Source organism: Anser anser (genome assembly GCF_964211835.1).
Source record: "Anser anser genome assembly, chromosome: 10".
In the NCBI taxonomy this organism is placed as follows: domain Eukaryota; kingdom Metazoa; phylum Chordata; class Aves; order Anseriformes; family Anatidae; genus Anser; species Anser anser.
Window position 1 is genome coordinate 5,625,242 of NC_139730.1, and position 21,393 is coordinate 5,646,634.

General features: G+C 36.8%; 1 long non-coding RNA gene across 1 annotated transcript; it reads right to left on the reverse strand.

Annotated features, from left to right (window-relative positions):
• Positions 1-12,772: 12,772 nt before the first annotated feature.
• LOC310905242 lies at positions 12,773-20,791 on the reverse strand. The gene is made up of 3 exons (XR_014588882.1): positions 20,100-20,791; positions 15,971-16,062; positions 12,773-14,976 (listed from the first exon to the last, which is right to left on the reverse strand). It is a non-coding gene; the product is annotated as an uncharacterized lncRNA (long non-coding RNA).
• Positions 20,792-21,393: the final 602 nt, after the last annotated feature.

The window sequence follows — 21,393 nt, forward strand, 5'->3', positions numbered from 1 at the left end:
TCTACAACTTTTGGTATCCTGTTAATAAACAACAACAACCTGTGTATTTTATAGTGACTTTCATCTGCAAATCTGGTACTGATCCACAGTGGAAGTCAATAAAACTTATTGCTGAGGAAACTGAGGTATTGGAAAAGAAGTGACTTGTCCAGAGTCACTAAGAATACTGGTGATAGACCCTTGGTCATCTGGAATAAAATTTGGTGGTCTCCTCATTTTTAACTTTTTTCTTTAGGCTTCCCTCTTTCTAGAGTTGAGCCATGATTTGGGTTTGAATTAGATTTTGGGATGAATTTGGTGGAGCAGAGCCATATGCCCTTGTAGAAGACAGTAGAAATCTTTGTGGAGCACAGTAATCTAGGGTGAACAGGAGCTGGAGAAGGCAGGCATCTTAGCTCCATTGGAAATCCCTTTTGACTAGCAATATTTGTAGCAGGCTTTGAATGTGCATGTCCATAAGGATGTAGAAAAATATTTTCAAGTTCATTGTGTGGAGAGATTTTCCTCTTTGGGCTATGAACTGCTTGAGTTTTTCTACACAGTCTCAGTGAGTCTCACAGCCTTTCAAGGAAAATGGGAACTGCTAGGTGGCTGGCCCTTTCAGATTACATGACCATTCTCAAAACCTTGGCTTCATAACTAAGTCTCCACATCTACTGTGATGTGATCATCATGGAAAAATAAATTTATCTTGGCTTATGTGTATTCACTCAGCAGCGTACTTATTTTATCTGTATAATGTGAGCCTCCCACAACATTGCTTGGAAGCAAAAGCAAAATACAAGTAACTATGCAAAGTTTTTTCCTCCTCCTCCTGTCATCAGAATTGAAACTGGCTGATAGATGAGACAGAGACATGATCTCATAACGTGGTTTGTTAGAAACTGAAGCTAACAGATAATCTATGTTAAAACTTCTGGCCAAATCAGGTTTTCTTACAGATTTCAGAAAGTGCATTATTTTATACATTTATACAAAACATTCTCATTATTGTTTACTTTAAAATCTCATGCTATATATTAACATATTTTTTTTTCTTTTCTTTTTTCCATTTCTTTTCTTTTCAGGTTATCAGAAAATGCTGCAATGTTGATATTACTTAGAAAGGCTTTGACTGTCCAGCATCCATAATGGCAGCATTAACTAAAGAAATTCTGAGCCAGTAAAACAGGGTAAGACACCAATGTGAGAAAAACCTACAGCCAACCCATCTCCAAAGCCAAAGAGTTTGATTTTGTTTGATGTAAAAGACAAAAGTCATGAAAGGTAGGTTATTAACTGCTGATAGCCAAATGTGGTAAGTCCAATGGTAGGTCTTAAACCGAGTGGGTGTGAGCTTAACAGTGAAGAAGCCTTTTTCTTTACACTATCCAGAAGGATGAATGATGATTTCCAGTTGAATACTTTTAAAATTAGATCTGACTAGTACTTGGTGGGAGAGTTCACCTCACCTAATGGATCATTTTTAGGCCAAATGCAGCTTTCATTGAAGGCAATGAAAATGCTTTCATTGACTTCAACAGGTTTTGATTCAGGTCTCTGTCTAGTAAGCTATATTAACATTCTGGAGAATCAAGAAAAAAGCATTTATATGGTCATTTGTAGTGTTTCCGAAGCTCTTTTAGGGATTACAAAAACGAGCTAAATTTTTTGATCAAACCTGAGGTTTTATACCCTATTAGTCAATAACATGGACCGAAACTTTTCATACTGTCCAAAAAAATACAAGATACGTTTAAAAATAGCTCCTGAGAAAGGAGTGCCACCTACCATTTCCACTGTTGTTTTTCAGCTGCACAAAGCGTTACTATACTGCTTTAGTGATGACTATTTTTACTTTTTGTTTACAAAGCCTGCATTTGAAGGTGCGATAATCCCCTAAACTCAATGCAAATCTCAGAGGGCTGAAGGCTGGCATGGAAGATACCAATCCAGGTGTGGTGCTTTCTTCAGAGCACGATAGAAGTTATGGCTGAGTTATAGGGTGGCAGAAGCACACACATTGCTTGGCCAAGGTGCAGCTAAAAATGGCTTAATATCAAAACATGGCATTTTACAAGCAGGCAGTTAATCCTTCATAGGGGCCAGGTGCCTGTTTTGAATACGGAGGGACAAATCTGACGGGGGAGACTTTTATTTTCCCACCCATTTCTTCCACAAAATAAATAAAGAAAAAAAATCAGTTCCTTGTTTCCTCTTAGCACTTCTTAAATCTCTGCATCTCCAGTCATCCTGTTTCTCTTGCCAGTCCATTTCTTTTCTCTCATAATGTCTCCTCTTGTTGGTGGTGTTTCCACCCATGTGGTTGCAGCAAGTTTAACTTTTCATGGAGTCAGCAATTGGTGTTTGTGTTATGCTGCTCATTACAGAGGTTCCTTATACACTGTGGTCTCACTCTTGAAAACCCGTGGTCTTGATTTTCTTTTTGGCTGTTTTTCCTTAGTCAACAAAACTGTATAAATCCATTCAAACTGAAAATGCTATTGCTATTTGTGCATAGGATGAAATTCTATACGTTTGCCAAGAATGTGAACATCAAAAAGGTGAAGAATATTTAAGTAAAAAATACTGAAGGCTGTCTTGTTGTTGCCTTATGGTTTTCCACGATACATAATCTCTACTATGCTGTTCTGTATAGATGAAGTTTTCTGTCATGGAATTACTCTCTGTTACTTAGAGATAAATTTAGACAGCTTCCCATTGCTGTGTAAATCTAAAAGAATTCTAATAAAACAGATTAATGTTACATCCCTGATGGTGAGTTGGTGAGCCTTTACCTGGATTTCCTAGAACTTTTGTCTGTGGGACAGAGAAATCCTGTTTCTATTTTCTAAATAACTGTTACTTCTATCATTTATTTTGTCCCAACTGGAGTACAATGTTAACTGGGTCATTCTCCACATGCCATTTCCTAGATGAGGACTTGTTCATGGCCGCAGACCTAATTAGTGACAGTGCTGAGATAAAAATTTGGTGTCTGTGTCATACAGGGACTTATATTAATACCAAAGAAAAGGAATCTGAATTAGATATAAGCAAACATGCACAGAGACTATAGCAGAAACTATTTAAAAATCACACCAACTCCTTCAGGGCTGAAACCTGTCTGGCTTTTGCTTCTATGGTGGAAGTCTGGAATTTCTACAATGTTGTCTCGTGGAAGATTAGTTGCTGGTCATCCTTAGAGGACTGGGATACTTTAAACAGCAGTTTCATTATAGTGATTTTACTGGGCATTATTTTTACTATGGAAAGTCCTTTAAAATTAATGGGAATTGATTTCAGTGGCCTTTGACATATTACTGAAAATAATACAGCAAAATACAACCTTTTCCCTCTTACCGCTACGTAAAGGCTTTAACTGAGAAAGCAGTTTACAATGGTGCCCCCATGTAAGGCTTTATTCAAAAGATTTTACGCTTGATAACATCTGAGCCATAGGAGCTGTATGTGGGGTTTAGCATCTTAGCAGCTGCAATTCTTAATCCTGATTCCGTTGCCTCCATATTAAAAGCTCCATGGTCACAGGACACCAGCTTTGGCCGTACTACATTGTCATTCATTCCTCCCCACCACACGCGTGCCTGACCATATAGTAAAATGAGTTTACAACCGACTACGCCTATGGGACTCCCGGAGGGATACAATGTGAGAGCCTTTACTAGTGGAGGATAGTTCTCAAAAGGTCTGAAAGTTTGGTAAGTACATCCTTAACCAAACTCTTTTGACCTTTATTCAGATTTGTTTTTGGAGAAGGGCAAAGGTTTGGGCCAATTCTTGTTTAACCCAACTGGCTTGTCCATCTACAGGCTGTAATTAATCACTAAATCTCTGCCATACTTTGCTTTGGAGGTTAGGTCCCAATACAGCAGGGCACTAAACTTTAAGCAAGTGAGTAATTCTTTAAAGTCAAAGGGATTAGTCTTCTGCTTAAAGTGCATATACTCATGTGCATATTTAATTGCTTTGCTCGATCAGACCTTGAAAAGTTAGGGAGCACGTGTTCTTGTTGTACAGCAGTGCCAAGTTGTTCACTTTGCCTTTGCATTGCTTTTCTTGTTGCCTGGGAATTTTCTATACAACAGCAGTGCAGAGAGAGACAACAGGGTGCAGTCTGGGGTGGAACTTTATCTGCTTCCAAAACAAGGGAGTGAGAACTCGGTTTTTGGTTTCGTGGACTTTTACAAAAAGCAGCAGGTTCAGAATTTGACCAGTCCCAAAGCTGAAAAGGGGAAAGAAAGTTTCCTATTCCTATTTACTTCCATTTCATCTGGACGCAGAGCAAGAGTAGCTTGTTTTAAGTCATTCATTTATGTCTTACACGTTTCAATCTTTTGCAGTAATTGATCATGTTTCTTCAAGCCTGATTCTGAGCTTGCACAAATATGTAGTGATAGCAGTTTTACACCATTTGAAGATTTGTCTCCTTAGGAACATATAAGCTTTGTAAACATTCTTTTTGTTTTGCGAAACGTAGAGAGCAAGCAGCTGAACTACATCACGCAGGCTGAAACCTCACCAGAAAAACTGTAATACTAATTTTAAAAAATGCTTTTTTTTTTTTTTTTTAATGAAACTAACCTTGCTGAGTGTACATCAAGGGTTTTATTACTGGCTCTACATAATAAAGTAATTGTGTAATTAGTAATACATTTATAACTTCTTTACTGAGGAAAAAGTAAAACATGCACTGCTTTTGTGTAAATCCTGACAGTGGTGATTTTTTTTCCCGAGAATTATACCATTATATCATAAAAGTGTCAAGGCATGAGTTTACTGTTCCTACTAATATTCTAAAATATTCTCTTAGGCTGACATCTCTGTCAATTAAAATTAAACAAAATTGCATTCTGCCATATACACTTCAAATAGGAAGCTTTCAAGTTTATGGCTGTTCTTTGAATTGATTTTTAAGATGGCATCTGTAAAACTTGGCTAGTACAAGATGAGGTAGGATGTAGTTAAGGTTCAGTCAATTTTAAAAATGTTTTAAAGATCATAAATTGACAACTGAAATAGACTGAGCATCCTTGGGATTTTGGGCTGTCAAATATAAATCTTTTTTTTTTTTTTTTTTCTAAACTGAGCTCTTGCAAAGTGAAAATTTTATGAAAACATGTTCTTCCCCCCCTTTGATATTTTTGCAATAAGTTACACAAACAAGAGGGCTTCTGGTGTTGTTTCCAGTTGCTTGGTCTCGCGGGATTTGGAATTCTTCTTCTCCTGGTGTTTCCCACAGAAATAGAGTGAGAACGTGCTTTCTCACGGGACTGTATTTCTCATGGAAAATAATAGGGTTGCCGGCAGCAAACGTTTTCTGCAGTGATACCCTGCCAATAAAGTCTTCAGGGAAATTATTGCCCTCAATAAGATGAAGACTAGTAAATTGGAACCCCCCATCCCTACTCCACAAAGATATGTCTTTAGGAAGCTTTCTCCTTCTATTATTCCCTGGAAACCCTGACCCCAAGAAAATGCTTTAGACAGTAATGCTTGGTTTACACTTAATTTTGTTCCCCAGAATAAAGATGTCAGTTATGTGTGTAAAAAATAAAAAAAAAAGAGCAATCCCCCCCAACATACACCCCGACCAATATATTTATGCCAGTAAAAGCCCTTGTGTAGACAGTTATACTGAGAAAAGTTATTTTACAGCTTAGCTTTATTTTGTTCAGGGAACTGGTTCAAACTATAACAAAGGTCCTTTTTGCTGTTAAAAACTGCATCCACTAAGAAGGAGATTTTTGATGCAGCAAACCCTTGGAGGTATAAACTTGTCAAAGATGTGTTGAATGTATTCTAATATCTGGAAGCCAAGAGAAATTTGCCACATTAGGTTTTATTATTATTCTGAGAGGCAGAAAAACCTAGTTTTGTTAGGTCTCCAATTCCATCACAACCCATAATATTGCATATTAAAAATAGACTTTGTTCATTTAAAGCACACATTTTTGGAAGATGATCTCCTGGCCAATGGGAATTCAAAGTCAAGCAATGTGCTTTCCGCTGTTGGAAATGCAACAGGTCTCTGTGTGTGGAGTGGCTAGGAAAATCTGATCATTCTTAGAGAAATATTTTCTGGAGAGGAGAAAAAAAAGAAGAAGAAAGCAGAACTTCCCCATGGAAATGTGCACTGGAAGAAATGCAGGTGTTAGTCACGCAGGAGTTCATGTCAAGAGAAATATTTCCCCAGGGTCCCATGAGAGGAAAGGGGAAAGGGGGGGTTATGGGGTGCCTGACCCAAGGAGTAGGGGAAAAAAAGCAGAGGCTGGTGACAGAAAGACCTTAATTCATGCACCATGCACTCGAGTGATATGTTTACTTTCAACCTTCAAGTCAAATTCAAGCAGCAGCCAAAAACCACAGATCAACACATTTTTAGTACAAAGTGAAATTAGGGTCATTGGCACCCTTGGTGCTCCACCAATTTCTGAAACAACATTAAATCCATATTAATACTTGCTTTTAGTTAACCATGTCAAAGGAGATGGTAATTATGGGTAAGCAGGAAGGTTGGGATGAAACCAGATAATTGCTGCTGAAGGAGGTAACATAAGCACAATTAGTTGAGAGCGTTATTTTTCATCTTGAAGGAGAATTTAAAAGAGAATTTAAAACCAGTTCTGTTCTGGTTTAAATCACTTATTAGCTTGGAACATGATGGAAAAATAAGAGTCTGAAAAATCAAAATCCAACTAAATCCATCTTCATGCTAATAGAGAGATTTTTTTTTTTTTTTTTAGGCTACCATTATCATAATTATGCCTTCTGACAGTGTTTCAGGTGTTGTAAATCAATAAGTGTTCATTGAACTTCTGTGGATCTTCACTGGCTTACCCTGGCTGAGAACATGGCTCAGTCAAGGTAGAAAGGACTACGGGTTCATAGAGGCAAGACAAGGGAACTAGTTATGGTCCCAAAAGGCAATGGCATATTTAGCAGAATTTGGCTTTGTTATTCTGTTCCACTAGGGTGGGAGAGGTTGACAGATACAGAAACGGTCTCAAAGCCAAACTGCTGGGGAGAAGTAGGATGCATCAGAAATGACTTTGTTTTTCCGTAGGTTGTGAATCAGTCTGTTTTCTTTAGCCCTGCTGCCCTGCTGGGTTTGGGGTCCTTGAGGCATCTCACATTTTCTTTAGACAGGTGGCAGCAATACAAATGGGATATCATCCAGAAGTAGCTCATGGGGACCAAACCATGGACCCCTCCCAGAGGCTTGGGGCAAGAAGGGGCTTTCAAATCCAACCTTCTCCATGGATTTAAAAGGCCTGCTTAGTGCCTAAGAAGGCACTAAGCCTGAGCAGCCTGAATGAAACCCCTTCTTCAAGCAGCCAATGTTAGCTACAGAGGAGTGGAACTGCACTCTTGGCCGATTCAGGGGCAGACTGTGATTTTAGTCAGTCAATAACCACATAGAATTAGAGGGTAATGTTTATTCCACTTCCTGATTACTGATACCAGTCATAGCAAGTATTATTTTCTTTTTTCTTTTTTTCTTTTTCTTTTTTAATTAAAAAACATAAAGTAATTTTATTCTCACAGTGATCTGGAAAATAAATAATTTTTTTCTCAGTAACTCCAGTGTAGCCAAAATGGACTAATGCTTAAGGAAAACAGCTATGCAAAGGTGTTTTTTTTTTTTTTTTGTCTCACCTTTTCACATTTGTGCGAAGGTCTTAGTTTTAGTTTTATTTCTGTTGGCTCAGCCATCTGTGCATTTTATTGCCTGTTCTATGGAACTTTGCAATGTTTTAGTGAAGAGCAGTAGGAAAGCGCTGAGGACAAAAATGAGTAGATATAAAGCCTTAGAGAAGAGAAGTGACACAACAAGTAATTCCTCCATTTGTTTCTCCTGATATTGAGCTGAGCTGGGGAAATTACTTTAAGTACATAAGGTGATACAATTACTACAGTTGGGTCTTTGTTTAATTTTCAAATAGACAGTTCGGTACACTGAATTCAGAGGTGATTGGTTATGGACTCTCCAGCCCTTCACCTTGAGGTCATTAGGTTTAATACTATCCCAGGCTGGAGTTCTGCACTCTATCCATTGTGAACAATTTATCTGATAAATTCATACCTTTTTATTTTTTTTTCTCCTTGTGACTTACCTATTGACAAATTGAAATTTTTACAAATATGATCATGACTCAAAAGTACTTGGCATGTGGTTTGTGCGGTCTGACTTCAGCTTGTGGACTAATGACAGACTATCCACCATGACTGTTGCTTTAAGTATTTCCTATTCATGATGCCTGATTAAGATGCATAGCTACATTTCTCTGTCTTCATTGGATGACACCCGTATTGCAAAGAGCTTTCAACTGACCTCCTAACCCTTTTGGTGAAAATATATGTACATGAGCATCCACAAGGCTCTCCTGCAGCTTTTTTTTTTTTTTGTGGACAAAGTTTCGTGCAGACAAGTGTTAATAGAAAGTGCCTGATCAAGAATAGAAATAATATCAAAGAGGAAATTTATTCACACTGATGTTCTGAAATGCTATTTTTGAACTGTTTCCCTAGCTATTGAAGTGAGCAAAACCATTGTGTGAAAACTTCCCATGTGAAATAAATGTGTAGTTTCACTCCAGTTCTTAGTGAATATACGAAATGCAATCACAGTATCCATGAGTAACTGAATAACTTTGAAGCAGTCTCCACAGCAAAGTCACAGGATACTTGGCATTCAGTGATGCCCTGGCCATATTACTCCTGGGTGTAGTACAGGCATAACTATCTAGTAATATATTAAAGCTCCTACACTGTCATTTCAGGTGGAGTACTTTTAGTAAGGGTGTCAATCTCTACATCTATTAACCTTTAACCAATTAATTTCACTTTAATTATTTTTTTTAATTAAAAAAAAAAAGAGAGAGAGAGAGAGAAACCCCAAATCAGTTCTACCCAGAGATAAGAAATGACCAAACATCATCTTGTGGTTCTAATGCCAAAGAGAGAACAGGAATGCAGTCAAGGGCCAAAATTTGGCTCATTTAATTACACCTGCACAGTATTTCAATAGCATGCCTTGGTGAGAGGTGCTTTTAAGAGTAAAGTGCTTTGAAATAAAGCTATTAAATGCATACGGAGACATTGATCGACACACTCGAGTTATGGGGGGGGGGGAGGGAAGAGAGAGGGAAGAGGGACGAAAAAGCAAAGGACTTTTTTCTTCTCTGTAAGAGTGGATTTGGAATCTTCAAGGGCATAGGGATGGTAAACGATTGCTAAAAGTCCAAATTAAGAGGTATTAGCCCATTGTGCAGCAGTCAGTCACATCATATTCGCATTGCTGTTTTCTTGTCGGAGGTTTTGCCTTGATCTATCCTGGACCACATTGACAAGTCACAATTGAAGCATTCTAAATAATCCACAGTGAAATAAGGCATAGGGTGTCACTCTCTAGGCTACAGAAAGCCTGAGCGCAGTGAAGTTAGAAAGGGTAGCAAAGCCCTTTTCAGTCATGTTTCTCAGCCGATTAAACTCATTCAGGGCCAGGCTGCTGGAACGAAAACAGAAAGATCACCTCCTGTTCTCCAGTGTTTTGTTGGCAACAGCAGACAGATGTAGAAAAGTAGAAACATTTTTACTATAGCAAGAAAGGGAAAAGGGGTGGGAGGCAAATGCAAAAAAAAAAAAAAAGAAAAAAAAAAAGAAAAAAAAAAAGGGGGGGCGGATTTGCAGGCTTGTTAATGTCCCAAGATACTTTGGGATAGTACTCTAGGTTAAGAGCGGTTGTCAGTGCAGATTGCAGTTCAAAAGGTTCATATGAAATATGTGTTCAGTGCAAATCTGTGTCCTCTTTTCTCCCCCAAATCCTCAACTGGTACAGTAATTAACCATAAAAACAGATTGACACATGGTGATCCAGTTCATTAACATTTCTTGTTGTTGTTGTTTGTTTGGCTTTTCAGCAAAACCCATTTAAGAGTGATGCCTTCTTTAAGAGTATCCCATCCACCCATGCAGCCACACTGATGTGACATATTGTGACACAAAATGCCACAGAAAATTAAGCTGAGCCCTCCAACTGAAGACTTGATTTAGCCATACATTCTCCACAAGTCACCATTTAAATTAACTGTTGTAGATTCAAGCTAGGAAAATGATAATTCATCTAGTGTAAGTAGTTGTGTAGAAACAGTTTGCTGCTACTGGAAAAAATCTGCATAGTATGTTCTTAAAATATGGTATGTTTCATTTCCTATGGATAAAGACAAATAAATATAGTTGCAAGAAATGCAGCGCATTTTTAAGAGGTTGGTACAATGATTTTTCTCTGCTGCATATTATGCATTTATGTATACTCAACATACAGTCTCTGCAAATGCATATTTACATTTATAAATATGCATGCATATATACATCCAAATATAATTAAAAGTTTTTTTCTAACTTTCAGTATAGAAATACCCATACACATATGGCCTGGGAATAAATAAAAATAAATTTATTTCTGTGCAGGTAAAAAAATAAAAAAAATCAGCTAAAGGAAGTATGGGAACCAAGCAACTAGGGCAGTAAAATGGGGGACACATGTCCCAGCTTCTCCTCTAATAAAAATGTTCTGCTTAAAATAATAGTTACAATGGAAATACTGAAAAAGAACTTTTCCTTACAAAGACCTGTAGTTCAGGCAGTCTTTTCAGATGTGGTTTACTTAGATTTCACTTCTGTAAAAAAAAAAACACAAATGGGACAAAAAGGATTTATACCAAAGTTTTCCTGCCTCCCAAATAAATTCTCTGGTGATGAACATATTCAATCTAAACATTAGCCCTCACAAAGCTGAACATTGCCCCAGCCTTGGAGTATTTAGCTCCTTAGAGAATTTGGCCATTAACCTTGGTATTTACATTAGTGTTGAGCCCTTTCAAAGAATAAGTCTTTGGAGGTGATAGTATAGTTAAATGTTTCTGGAAAATTTTACTTTAAATTCCTAGGTTTCTTAAAGATCTTAGATTTAAGATCTACTTCTTTTGACTTAGATGCTTTTGGGTTAAAAAAAAAAAAAAAGAAAGAAAAAAAAAAGGAAGAAACAAAACAAAACAAAACAAAACAGAAACAACTGCCCTCAGCCTGAAAGCAAGCAGTAAGTGCCAGGCAGGAATCAGCTGCTGGAATTGGCAGGGGGATGCTATGGGTTTCTGCACCAACCTGTCACCGTTGTTGGGATAACGAGTTCTGACCCCTCGGAAATCAGAGGAGGGTCCCCCGAGGGCACGTAAAGCGATGTCAAGCACTTTTGCAAGTAGTCTAGCCTACATCTGAAGCACGTGAGTGTTTATGGGCAATGACTGGTCTAGAGCATTTTAGCAAGCTCCTGTCTTTCTGGGCTTAGATCCTAACTTTGATCTAATGGCTAACAGCCCCTAACATTATATACCCTTTTTTTTCCAGTCCTCATTTCTCCAAACCTTAGAGACTTGCAGAAGCTCTTGTGCATTTGCAAGAACTGGTCTAAAATAATGTGATCATTTATCACTGGGTTGTGGGTTTTTTGCCGTGTTTTAAAAATTTGTGTAATATATATCAAGTGTCTATGGATTTTGGCATGGTGTTGGGTCATCTAAGCGATTTGGCATTGTTTAGACTGCAAAATAACACACGGGGTCAAGAGCAGTCAATACCGGTCCTATAAATTATTGTCTAGACTCTCATAAATTGTCCTCTAATTTGTGGCTTGAAAAAGAAAAGATATCAGAAGCCAAATCTCTTTGCTTCTGCAACTGCAGCTGTATTTTTAATGCAAAGGACTGTCCTTTCCAGCAGTCTGCTGAGGTGTTTGCTTGTAATGTTCACGTTAGGCCAAAGTCCTAGGGCCCAGGGTGTCTTCTGATGTGCTCCTACAGGGAAATGTAAAACCAAATCCCCAGGCAGAATTTCAGACAAACACTCATTTTTTTTACTCATATTCATCTCTTCCGGGAAAAAAAAAAAAAAAAAAAGAGAAAATAGCTTTCTTAATCCCAGTACTAACACAATATTGATTCACATTCATGTTCAGTATTTATTGACGTGCATTGCATACAATGGAGGCTATCAATTAGGCTACTCTGTTTGAGGGAAGGGGCAATCACATTAGAAAACAGATGAAGCTCATAGTTTATATAGTCCTAATTTTATGTAATGTAAACCTCTCAAACTCTGAGCACATGACAGTGAAAATGCATGTCCTGAGGACAAAAAAAAAAAAAAAAAGCAAAAACCAAATGGATTTACTCTCGAGCTAATTACTATGGGTGACTGTCTGTACTTCTCTTACTACAAACTGAATTTCTATGTATTGTATTAACTAACTAAAAGTAAATACATTTGTATAATAGCTTAGCACAAGGTTTTGTTTTGTGAGTGGACCAGATATATGAAGTTTTATAAGTGGTGCGTAATCTTACCCTGATCATTGTGTACATTTAAGCAGGGGTTCAGTACGTTGAGCCCCTATTAAAGATCAATGTCAAGGAGAGCATAATGGCATATGGGCAGTGTTCAGGAGACCAAGTTGTTGCATGCAAAAATCAGATATAAAACACTCTTTTTTTTGCCCCTTGGAGGTTTTATTGCATGGTCGCAGCTGGATTTACACTGTATTTAATAAAACATTAGTAGCCACCAGGGATTTAAATATGTAACGTAATTCTTTTTCAGTAAAATAATTCCATAAATCCAAATATGAAGTGTTTTTTTTTTCTTTTTTTTTTTTTTCTTCCAAGTGCTGTATGACCATAATTACATTAAACCCTATGTATGGCTTTTTTTTTTTTTTTTTTTTTTTTTTTCCACTGTGGAACTTAATGGAAGCAAAATCCATCTGCAAAGTTGATTTTGGATGCATATTCACATTTTTTGGAGCTGATGTAGGTCTGGTGGCTAATAAGCTTTGGGGAGAAACAGGGGTGCTGGCTCTCCATCCTGGCTTACCTACTTTTGATACAGACCTGTGGCAAAATTAAGGTCAATATTACAGGGGCAGGTGAAGATAGTACACATGGAAAAAAGTGCAGAATTGGTGTAATTTCTCTCTAACTTTGTGGTTCCAGCTGGCATCTGAGAATGAATACACTGCAGCCATACAGCCCAGGCCAGGTAGCCTTTACCTAGAATGGTAAACAAGGTGACCTAGCCAAATTATCATTGTATATTAGGTTTTCAGCCCTCGGAAGTTTTCAGTAAGGTAGCTGGAAAAAAAAAAAAAAAAGATGCATCTATATTTTATTTAGCAAATTTGATATATTTTGAGGCATCCTGAATGTTTATGGTGAAAGACATCGTTGGTCACATCTTCAGTTGGGTGAAACAAGTGCACTGAGGTTTGCATCAGCTACGGATGATTTCCTTGTAGGCATAGTGCTAATCACCGTGAAGAAACATGCAATGGGAAAACAAACAGAAAGACTGTGTGGGGAAATAAAATAAAGGTATTATACAATGAAGCTTGATGAGATATCTTGAGAGCTCTCACTGCAGTTTTCAAAAACAAAAAGTTTGAGTAGGGACAAACAGTTATTTTCTTACATTTTAATGAAAATAAAGATAAGGAAAAAAGAGTAAATGTGTCCCAAAGACACGTATTCTTGGCTTTGACAACAGGGAGCCATTTTCCAAGTAGAATGAAGTTTTTGTTTTGTAATACTCAGTAACTGTGGCTAACTGTGCTAGGAAGTGAAGATGACTCCAACTGGAATTTGACTAAATCTATAAAGTTTCCACTCTTATACATCTAGGTGAAACACGATCTTTAAAATTACAAGTCAACAGTATCTGAACTCATAACTTTTCCATAGACAACAATTTTGGCAGCGCAATACCCATGCTGGAAGGTCTTAGAGGAAATCTGCGTCATTCTGTGAAAAGCCTGAGATTTTTTCAAATTCTTTAGTTAGAGATCCAGTGGAACCAATTTAGTGATCCTGTCGGACATACATGACTGAATTTGCATGGACTAATGTTACTACAGCATGAAGCAGAATGGATGAAGGCAGCTGTAGCTTTTAAGCTTTGTAGTATTGGTAGGGAAACAAGAACATCTGACGTGTGAATTCTTAATTCACACTTAATACAAATTCTTTAGCTTTCCTACACACTAGCAGCTACAATAAAAAGGGTGACCATCTCCCATCTTAACTAAGCTATCTCTGACTAAGGTAATGGAAACCCTTTTTTTTTTCTCCTTTTTTCTTTTTTTCCATTCAGGTCTTTAAGATCAGATGCCTCTTACATTGAATAACCACCTCAATGAACTTTCAGATCAGGATACAATAGTAATATTTCATGTAAAGCTCTAACTCAGGTTTTTGCTTTCTTGAAAAAATGTAGGTGAATGTTGTAACTTTATTTTACAGTGTTTAAAAACAAAAGAAAATCCTTAATATTTGCAGCATATTTTATAAACAGAACCAATATTTACACTTTTTTGAACTCTTGCTTTACAATCTTCTATTTACCCTTTAGTTATTTCAGTTCATTTTAATTTTCCCATTGTCTCTGAAACTAAAGGCAAAAGAAAGTATTAAAGAGGTTGCAGTTATTTAAAGGTGCAGTTTTTAGTTGCTCCACTTTTTGAATTTCTCATCAAACAATTGCAATACTTTTGGAAAATAAATAATTTTGAGAAATTTGTGAAATTTGCTTTCAACAAAGAGTGCCGACCAGATTCCCTTTTTATTTTAATCTTGAATGGATTCGATACCTTATGCTGGATCTTGTGGGAGATCTGTTTGTATCTATTTTTCTATCACATGTATTTGAAGACTGGAAAAGCTCATCTGAAATGTTCAGAACACCAGTTCAGAAAGATGAACTTTTAAACACTGGGATATGAATCAAGCTTTCATTCAGACAGTGGATTCTCATTGCCATCCAAGTGGACTGAAAGATGTTTGCCACAAATATCTTCAAAGAGGGTCAGACACAGATCTCACTGTTGCTGAGTGTTGATTTATTATTTTGTTTTCCTTTGTCCTCGCGACTCTGAAATAAGACAAGAGTTGTTAAAAAGTCACTATTTTCTTCTAGCTGCTGGTAAATACTTACCAAATCTTTCTTTGGGGTCAGTGATTTTTCATATGTCTTAGTACACAATGGAATTATTTAATTACTTTTGCTAGCAAGTTTACAGACAAGTATATTCCTATCATACTGCATATCCTCAAATAAGATTATTTACAATCCAATCTAAGGAGTGCTGACTGGTGTCATTGGAAGCTAAAGCTGCATCAGCATTTAAATTTCTACTTTTCTGGGCAAAAACCCAACTGGCTGATTCAATTAAACTCTTTATGTTATATATTATCCAGAAGTTCACAATCTGAAGTGATTCTCAGAGTCTGAAGCCATGCCTTTATGATTGCAATTTGGTAGCAAGACAATTTCCGAGGACTATTTTACTTGAACTGCAATGAAAATGTCAGGACATAACACACTTTCTGATGTGGGTTTTATGAAAGGCACTCCAAAATCAACCATTATTTCAAGCACAAGCAATAAATAACCTTCATTATTCATTAGAGTGTATATATGCATTTGTGTTTGCAAATATGGTGGTTTCCTGAGCAAAGAACCCTGTAATCAAAAGACCCTTCACTCATTTAAGGAGGTAACAAATGGGTAGGTACAAGGCGCAGAAAAAGACAGCCTCTTTAATCGGTAATGGAGATAATCTATAGAGTTCCTGCAATACAAGTAGTCCATCTTCCAGGCATAAACTTTAGATAAGATATAGGATGTGGAAAGATTCATGCAATATTGTGAAGCTACTTTTCATAATAGTCATTTGGAAGAATTTTGTTTATGGTTTATATTGAACAAAGAGAATAGACCTTTCCCTTGGCACGTAAATCACAGCCCTCCTGAAGGATGTCTGGAGCGGTGCTCCGCTATTACTATTCACAAGAACATTAACACCGGTGAAATAGGCTCTGTGAATTTACTGCTATTTACCTGTTAAGATTAGGAGCTAACGTACCTCTGCAAACAGTCGACATGATGTGCCAGACCTGCAGCAGCCCCTTCCATCCTCAAACACTGCACAGGAGTGCTAGAAAGCAGCTGCTGCACCTGTGTGAAGGATTTTTATTTTAATTAGGCTTTGTAGAATGATCATATTCAGACTCAGGTACCTATTTTGATGAGATTCAGATAGGTCAATCAGAACTGAAGAGTTAAAAACACAGCTTGGCCAAAATACACTGATTTATTGCAGCTGTTTCCATTTTTGAAATTGAAAAGAAATTTGTTGAGAATGAAAATGACAAATTTGAACATTTTTCTGGCGATTTAAAAGCATAAATTATGCTTGCTAGTACTGCTTTGTTTTGACAAATTCTAAACAATTTTCAATTTCAAATGTTTTTATTTTTTTGGTTAAAAATTAAATTGGAGGAGATTTGGGAGAAAATAACGATAAAAATAAATAAATAAATAAATAAATAAATAAACAAGCCAAACATTTACTTTAAAAGTAGACTGAGATGCGCTTTCTTGTTATTTCTTATGATTTTATGAAGAAGGGCATTTATATAATGAAATCTGTATTTCTGGGGGAGAGAGGTGAAATCAGGAGTAAACCTGTGCTCGAGACCATTATTTAAGAAGAGGAGAAAAAGGGGCACCAAACCGTAATGACCAACAATATCAAATGAAGGCTTTGGAATGATGCTGGAGGACCAGAGCAAACCGATTAAAGCTCTGTGGGAGGACGGTGGCTCCCCAGCCCCTAGATAACAGCTAGAAAATGAGGGGAGAAAAGGGTTGGGAAGGGGGGAAATAGGAGGAGAAGGAGGAGGAGGAGACTCTCTCTTTCTCTCTCCTGCCTCTTTCTTTTTCCCACTCCTGTTTTTCATAGTGGGGGCACTAATGAACTTTTCTAGCCCTATGAAGACAACTCTTGTGTTCTGATTAGTTGCCTTACTTTTAATGAATTGTTTTAATCAAGTTTCAAAGCAGGCACTCTATGCTTCATTGCAGCAGCCCAATGACAATGAGCCGAATGTTACCAAGACAGTGCATCTGATGGACTTTAATGGATTTTATGTGACAGTGTCTAGTGGCCTCATATTAGACATAGCTTTACAACAGAGAACCCATGGGGTTGCACTATGCATTTAATCTATACAAACTGTAAGGACAAGGGAGAGGGAAGATGGGGAGGGGGAGAGACTTTGAACCCTGAAGAGCTTCAAAAGACATGCATTTCATACTAATAAGAAACACTCTTTGGTCATTTTCTTTCTTTCTTTCTTTCTTTCTTTCTTTTTTTTTTTTTTTCCTCAATAGCAGAGTGCCATTGTGTTTTCTTAGGGAAAGTCAGGAGTGTAATATCTCCAGGGCTTTTTGCAATAACATTCGTGAAACACAAAGTTATCTGGAAAAATTAAGCTCTCAAGGAAATCTTGGCAGTGCTGCAACATTTCCTGGATTTCAGGTAGTGATTCTGAGTTGTGATCTCTTAAGTCTGTAACAATTTGCTATTTCTAATTTATTGCTTCATTTGTGACTGCTGCTACAGCAAGGTAAATTTATTCTGATTTGCACAACCTAAGTCTTAGCTCTGACAGTGACTAATTATTACCTGAGTTAAAATAATGAAAGTGTCGGAAAGTGTCCGAATGCAATTTGTTAGGAAAACATGTGGCATGCTGTGTTACCCAAGCCCAGAAAAACCTAAGTGATCAGAAACCATGGAGAATTAAGAATTTTTCCCCCAAAGGTTACAAATCAATGTGGAAAATTTTAAGGGAATTGGATTCAATTCACTAGAATACAAAATGCAGAACATACCTGTGTGATTATTTGCTTAAGGAGGAAAAGTCAGGTTTTTTTGTTTTGATTTTTGTTTTGTTTTTTAACAAATCTAACAGGATATTGTGATAGTAACCACATCCAGGGAGTTTGCATCCATTATAGGATATTATTTGACGCTGATCTGATGCTGGATGATTATTTTGCAACTATTCTTTTCTAGAATAAATAAAATATAACAAAATCTGTGGCAGAAAAAAAAACTCCGAAAATGTAAGCACCTTTAGCTGGTGTAAGTAACACATTATTATTTTTTTCACTGACTCAGGGTCAGTCCTGTGTTTTGTCAATTATAGGCATGCCTTATTCGCAGAACAACTCAGCTCCAGCTGTGTAAAATGAATCCTGAAATGAAATGGTCAAATGATGTTAATGACTCTGCTCATGAAAGTTTCTGAGGAATGTTAGCAGCTCTGGGTTAGAATTAGAGAGCATCTGACAGCTCTGTAGTTCTGGTTGTTCCAATAGCTCTATGCAATCAGATGGGATATCAATAAATTAAAATAATAATACAAAAATAATAAGCAGCTATCCAGCAGAAATGATAAAGCAATACAAATGATATAGGTCTGCTTCATTTGGGACATTTGTCACTCTTGTGAGCCATTTAAGCCATGCTTCAAATTAAATTTATCTTAAACAGGATTTAATTTAGATTTAATAAGGCAATTGTCTTATTGTTAAGTACCAATTGGATGTCAACACATAATGCTTTCTAGAGTGATAATTCTACTGTACTCTGAAAAGATGCTGGGACTACATAAAGGCTAACAATTTCATGGTCCATAACTATGCACCTATGTTTAATGTTACTTAATATGTACCTATATTTAGTCTCTGTATTTCAGCCCTCCTACCAGATGAATATCCTATTTTATAAAGAAACTATACAACCTGCATCTCTCTATATATCTAACACACCTGCTAGACCTCTAGAGAGATATGATTATATTAATTACAATATATTGATTGATTTCTCCTTTACATGGACTGTCTTTATTTAATTTAAATATACAATTAAGCCCATCCAGGACACAATTTTGACTATTAATGTGATAAATAATTGCTAATTGTTTTATGATACATCACATATTTTAAGGCAATGTTTCTTATATGCTAATAACAACTGCATTTATAAATAAAAATATGCTGAAAATCTGTCTTATTTATTTGTTATTTGTTCATGGTCAATGCCTTTTTATTTCTCATGTCTGGAAAAAACAATGCATACCTTGGCATTTTAAAACATAATTTTCAAAGAAACATGTACACCTTTTCATATAGTATCCATTCATGCTTTTAGGATGATTATATAGAAAATATAGGTGTCAGTATGTGATTCTGCTCTCTATTCTGCTAATTTCTAGTCTGTGTACAATACCACAGATCAGGCAATTATGGCACTAATAATATTTGCACTAATTATTGCTATTAAAATCTATCCATAGTACAACATTACTGTCAGTATTATTCCTATTGTTCAAATACATTAGATTTCATCTCTCATTTTACATGACAGTAATAAAATTCCTTTTGAATCTGCCCTAGACCTATAACATGATTAATAAGTAATTTTTGAAGAATTTTCCTTCTAGGAAACAAACAAACAAACAAACAAACAACACCAACAGCATTATCTGTTCTTGTCTTCACTCTCATTTTGTGTCTGCTTTCTACAAATAAAACCAAGCTTGTTTGAGTCAGTTTACTGAGAGAAGTCGCCATGAAAACAGCAATTTAAAAGAAGCCTGGAGAGTATTTGCAAATTATGAATTTGTAAATACAACATTTATTATTAAAAACTTGGTTCTAAGAGCCACACTCATTTAATCAAGGAACGGAAGCAATGCTGTATGATTCACACACCCAATAAAGTATAATCATAAAATAAAAAAAAAGACATATAATTTCTAGTGTGTGTCTACACCGACAAAAAACTAGCAGCTGTTCAAAGAATATTCATGTATTGAGAGAGAGGATGGGGTCCAAGCTTTGAAAAGCATCTGGGTGAGATAGAGCCTTTTGTCATTGGGGCCGGTTGGAAATTTCTGCCTGGGCTGGGTCCCATCAGGCAGCGTACACCCTCCTTGGGCAGGGAACATTGATGTTCCGCTGCTGGTTGGGAGCTTTATGAGGCATGGTGGTTGGGGCATCATTATATGGCCATATCCAGTGGTAATGAACCCAGCTGAAGAAGCTTCTGTTTCCCAGCTGTGTATCATTCCCATCCCAGAGCAGCATCCATTTGGTCAGGTGTGGCATCCCTGTACAATAACCCACAGAAACAGTCTTACATGAGACCACAGAGGCATTTTCCTTCCTTTTCTTTCTGGAGAGAAGCACCAGAAGGAGATGTTTTCATTCTTTTTTCAGCTCCAAGACAAGAACCTGTTAGGATGCTTGAGGCAAAGAGGTGCTCCAGAGGATGGGCTTGGCTGCACCGCCCAGCTCACCCCATGCAGCCTGGGAGGCTGCCAGCAATCTGTGCCAGTAATGAGCAGCCAATTAATTGATTACTGAAAGTATAACCGAATCCTATGCCTCAGAGAAATCTAAAATATAGTAATGGCTTGCTTTATTGACAGCATTCATGCCATATTTAGTAGCTGGTATGTAAGAAGTAGCTGGACAATTTTGTTACACTTAATATGTTTCAGAACACAGCATAAAACATGTTTTAACACTATAACATCTATTGAGCAGTACCTCTGGGAACAGGCTTTATTATTAGATTACATTATACAAGATTAGACTAGTCAATAAGGGATTTCTTTCACACAGCATGCCATCTGAAATACCTGTTTTTCTTTTTCTTTCTTTCTTTCTTTCTTTCTTTCTTTCTCTTTCTTTCTTTCTTTCTTTCTTTCTTTCTTTCTTTCTTTCTTTCTTTCTTTCTTTCTTTCTTTCTTTCTTTCTTTCTTTCTCTCTTTCTTTCTTTCTTTCTTTCTTTCTTTCTTTCTTTCTTTCTTTCTTTCTTTCTCTCTTTCTTTCTCTTTCCTTCTTTCTTTCTTTCTTTCTTTCTTTCTTTCTTTCTCTTTTTCTTTTCCTTTTTCCTTTTTCCTTTTTCCTTTTTCCTTTTTTTTTTTTCTTTAAATTACTTCAAGACCTTTTTTGTAGGATCTTAGGTACAATATACCCATGAATCATAAAACTGACAAGCCCCAGGGCTGAATGGTCTCTGTACGGGAGATAGGAGGCCTAGAGATAAAGGTGCTCTACAGGTATACAGTGACAGGGGTGGATTATAGATAAACAAAAGGAGCAGTTATTAGATGGGAAGTGCCAGGCAGGATTGTACACTCAGAATGCAAATTGTAAGGACTGAGTCTCAGGGATCTGACTCGGCTTGGACTGTCAGACAACGGGAAAACAAAGACAGTATATCAGTCTGGGTACAATCCAGCTATTATTTATTTATTTATTTTGTTATTTATTTTATATATTTGCTTTAGCTGCTAGCTGCAGAGAGGATAAGGAAAGCAGTCAGGGTTTCAGCCAGGTTTTGGCACATGGGTATAATCTCTGTTCTCTCCACCAGGGAATTCAGGCTCCTTGTAAGGTTAATTCAAACAGCTATTTTCTGATCAA